General features: G+C 48.0%; 1 protein-coding gene across 1 annotated transcript in view; it reads right to left on the bottom strand.

The window, feature by feature from the left end:
* Positions 1-5000, bottom strand: part of fbp2 (fructose-1,6-bisphosphatase 2) — a 30911-nt gene that overhangs the window by 24722 nt on the left and 1189 nt on the right.

The raw sequence follows: 5000 nt of genomic DNA on the forward strand, positions 1-5000 counted from the left end.
TGGTCAGTCTTCTCGAGGTGGATTAGACGGAGCATATACCGGCTCTGAATGATTTTACTGTCTGGTGTGAGTCATCCCATCTAATATTAAATAAACTCAGCAAAAAAAGAAACATCCCTTTTTCAGGACCATGTCTTTCAAAGATAATTAGTAAAAATCCAAAAAACTTCACAGATCTTCATTGTAAAGGGTTAAACACTATTTCCCATGCTTGTTCAATGAACCATAAACAATTAATAAACATGCACCTGTGGAACGGTCGTTAAGACTAACAGCTTACAGACGGTAGGCAATTAAGGTCGCAGTTATGAAAACTTAGGACACTAAAGAGGCCTTCTACTGATTCTGAAAAACACCAAAATAAAGATGCCTAGAGTCCCTGCTCATCTGCGTGAACGTGCCTTACGCATGCTGCAAGGAGGCATGAGGACTGCAGATGTGGCCAGGGCAATAAATTGCAATGTCCATACTGTGAGACGCCTAAGACAGCGCTACAGGGAGACAGGACGGACAGCTGATCGTCCTCGCAGTGGCAGACCACGTGTAACAACACCTGCACAGGATCGGTACATCCGAACATCACACCTGTGGGACAGGTACAGGATGGCAACAACAACTGCCCGAGTTACACCAGGAACGCACAATCCCTCCATCAGTGCTCAGACTGTCCGCAAAAGGCTGAGAGAGGCTGGACTGAGGGCTTGTAGGCCTGTTGTAAGGCAGGTCCTCACCAGACATCACCGGCAACAACGTCGCCTATGGGCACAAACCCACTGTCGCTGGACCAGACAGGATTGGCAAAAACAGGATTGGCTCAGACAGGATTGGCTCTTCACTGACGAGTCACGGTTTTGTGACAACAACACAGAGTTACATGGAATAAACAAGCATACAGTCAATAACACAATAGAAAAAAAGAAAGACTATATACAGTGTGTGCAAATAGCATGGCAATAAATAGGCCATAGTAGCAAAGTAATTGCAATGCTGTGCGTTACAGGGAAGACATCCTCCTCCCTCATGTGGTACCCTTCCTGCAGGCTCATCCTGACATGACCCCCCAGCATGACAATGCCACCAGCCATACTGCTCGTTCTGTGCGTGATTTCCTGCAAGACAGGAACGTCAGTGTTCTGCCATGGCCAGCGAAGAGCCCGGATCTCAATCCCATTGAGCACGACTGGGACCTGTTGGATCGGAGGGTGAGGGCTAGGGCCATTCCCCCCAGAAATGTCCGGGAACTTGCAGGTGTCTTGGTGGAAGAGTGGGGTAACATCTTACAGCAAGAACTGGCAAACCTGGTGCAGTCCATGAGGAGGAGATGCACTGCAGTACTTAATGCAGCTGGTGGCCACACCAGATACTGACTGTTACTTTTGATTTTGACCCCCCCTTTGTTCAGGGACACATTATTCCATTTCTGTTAGTCACATGTCTGTGGAACTTGTTCAGTTTATGTCTCAGTTGTTGAATCTTGTTATGTTCATACAAATATTATCCCGGAGTCGACTCTTCACTGTTGACGTTGAGACTGGTGTTTTGCGGTTTCTATTTAATGAAGCTACCAGTTGAGGACTTGTGAGGCATCTGTGTAAAGCTCGCAGCCATTGGACTCTGGAGTAATGAATCACGCTTCACCATCTGGCAGTCCGACGGACGAATCTGGGTTCGGCGGATGCCAGGAGAACGCTACCTGCCCGAATGCATAGTGCCAACTGTAAAGTTTGGTGGAGGAGGAAGAATGGTCTGGGGCTGTTTTTCATGATTCGGGCCCCTTGGTTCCAGTAAAGGGAAATATTTGCACTACAGAATACAATGACATTCTAGATGATTCTGCAAACTTTGTGGCAACAGTTTGGGGAAGGCCCTTTCCTGTTTCAGAATGACAATGCCCACGTGCACAAAGCGAGGTCCATACAGAAATGGTTTGTCGAGATCAGTGTGGAAGAACTTGACTGGCCTGCATAGACCCCTGACCTCAACCCCAATCTAACACCTTTGGGATGAATTGGAATGCTGACTGTGAGCCAGGCCTAATCGCTCAACATCAGTGCCCGACCTCACTAATGCTCTTGTGGCTGAATGGAAGCAAGTCCCAGCGGCAATGTTCCAACATCTAGTGGAAAGCCTTCCCAGAAGAGTGGAGGCTGTTATAGCAGCAAAGGGGGGGACCAACTCCATATTAATGACCATGATTTTGGAATGAGATGTTTGACAAGCAGGTGTCCACATACTTTTGGTAATGTAGTGTAATCGGCTTACTGCATTTCAACTTACTGCATTTCAACACATTTTGCCATGGTGAAGAGAGAACATTTTTCAGTTTTATAATGCTATTCTACACATTTTGTTGCTAAGAGAAAATGTTTCCATTTTGAAACTGATTTCATGCAATTTTACACTTTTTACCATGGGGCAGAGATTCTTTTCTTTCTGTTTTAAAGCTAATTTCCTGCTATTCTTCACATTATGCCATGAGGCTGGGAGAACGTTTTGCTCTTTTAAAGCTAATTTCCTGCTATTCTACACATTAGCTCCACAATCAGATAGGGTGCAGGCCAGGCAGCAGGCTGTTAGCCAGCCTGCCAGCTTAGTGGAGTCTGCCACTAGCACAGTCAGTGTAGTCAGCTCAGCTGTCCCCATTGAGACCGTGTCTGTGCCTCGACCTAGGTTAGGCAAAACTAAACATGGCGGTGTTCGCTTTAGCAATCTCACTGGAATAAAGACCTCCTCCATTCCTGCCATTATTGAAAGAGATTGTGATACCTCACATCTCAAAATAGGGCTACTTAATGTTAGATCCCTCACTTCCAAGGCAGTTATAGTCAATGAACTAATCACTGATAATAATCTTGATGTGATTGGCCTGACTGAAACATGGCTTAAGCCTGATGAATTTACTGTGTTAAATGAGGCCTCTCCTCCTGGTTACACTAGTGACCACATCCCCCCGCGCATCCCGCAAAGACGGAGGTGTTGCGTCACTTGAGTGGGTTGAGTGGGTTGAGTGGGTTGAGTGGGTTGAGTGGGTTGCGTCACTTGAGTGGGTTGAGTGGGTTGAGTGGGTTGAGTGGGTTGAGTGGGTTGAGTGGGTTGAGTCAATGATGTGATCTTCCTGTCCGGGTTTGGCGCCCCCCTCGAGTCCTTGCTGTGGGGGAGATCTTTGTGGGCTATACTCAGCCTGGTCTGTTGATATCCCTCTAGTGGTGTGGGGTCTATACTCAGAGCCTGGTCTGTTGATATCCCTCTAGCGGTGTGGGGTCTATACTCAGCCTGGTCTGTTGATATCCCTCTAGTGGTGTGGGGTCTATACTCAGCCTGGTCTGTTGATATCCCTCTAGTGGTGTGGGGTCTATACTCAGCCTGGTCTGTTGATATCCCTTCTAGTGGTGTGGGGTCTATACTCAGCCTGGTCTGTTGATATCCCTCTAGTGGTGTGGGGTCTATACTCAGCCTGGTCTGTTGATATCCCTGTAGTGGTGTGGGGTCTATACTCAGCCTGGTCTGTTGATATCCCTCTAGTGGTGTGGGGTCTATACTCAGCCTGGTCTGTTGATATCCCTCTAGTGGTGTGGGGTCTATACTCAGCCTGGTCTGTTGATATCCCTCTAGTGGTGTGGGGTCTATACTCAGCCTGGTCTGTTGATATCCCTCTAGTGGTGTGGGGTCTATACTCAGCCTGGTCTGTTGATATCCCTCTAGTGGTGTGGGGGCTATACTCAGCCTGGTGGTCTGTTGATATCCCTCTAGTGGTGTGGGGTCTATACTCAGCCTGGTGGTCTGTTGATATCCCTCTAGTGGTGTGGGGTCTATACTCAGCCTGGTGGTCTGTTGATATCCCTCTAGTGGTGTGGGGGCTATACTCAGCCTGGTCTGTTGATATCCCTCTAGTGGTGTGGGGTCTATACTCAGCCTGGTCTGTTGATATCCCTCTAGTGGTGTGGGGTCTATACTCAGCCTGGTCTGTTAATATCCCTCTAGTGGTGTGGGGGCTATACTCAGCCTGGTCTGTTGAGATCCCTCTAGTGATGTGGGGTCTATACTCAGCCTGGTCTGTTGATATCCCTCTAGTGGTGTGGGGGCTATACTCAGCCTGGTCTGTTGATATCCCTCTAGTGGTGTGGGGTCTATACTCAGCCTGGTCTGTTGATATCCCTCTAGTGGTGTGGGGTCTATACTCAGCCTGGTCTGTTGATATCCCTCTAGTGGTGTGGGGTCTATACTCAGCCTGGTCTGTTGATATCCCTTCTAGTGGTGTGGGGTCTATACTCAGCCTGGTCTGTTGATATCCCTCTAGTGGTGTGGGGTCTATACTCAGCCTGGTCTGTTGATATCCCTCTAGTGGTGTGGGGGCTGTGCTTTGGCAAAGTGGATGGGGTTATATCCTTCCTGGTTGGCCCTGTCCGGGGGTATCGCCGAACAGGGCCACAGTGTCCCCGACCCCCCTTGTCTCAGTCTCCAGTATTTATGCTGCAATAGTTTATGTGTCGGGGGGCTAAGATGAGCCTGTTATATCTGGAGTATTTCTCTTGTCTTATCCGGTGTCCTGTGTGAGTTTAAGTATGCTCCCTCTAACTCTTTCTCTCTCTCTTTCTCTCTTCTGAGAGAACATTTTGCAGTTTTAAAGCTAATTTCCTGCTATTCTACACATTATGCCATGAGACTGAGAGAAAGTTTTGCTGTTTGAAAGCTAATTTCCTGCTATCCTAAAACTGTTGCTATCATATGCTATCTGGGGGGCAAACTGCTGCTAATCTGTCCCTGGCTCCAGCTGAATGTAACATGCTGTACTGTCCCAGAGAACAGCTAGCTCCAGCTGAATGTAACATGCTGTAATGTCCCAGAGAACAGCTAGCTAGCTAATGCTGAATGCAACATGCTGTACTGTCCCAGAGAACAGCTAGCTCCAGCTGAATGTAACATGCTGTACTGTCCCAGAGAACAGCTAGCTAGCTCCAGCTGAATGTAACATGCTGTACTGTCCCAGAGAACAGCTAGCT

The sequence above is a fragment of the Salmo salar genome, chromosome 24, assembly GCF_965601325.2.
Source record: "Salmo salar chromosome 24, fSalSal1, whole genome shotgun sequence".
Taxonomy (NCBI): domain Eukaryota; kingdom Metazoa; phylum Chordata; class Actinopteri; order Salmoniformes; family Salmonidae; genus Salmo; species Salmo salar.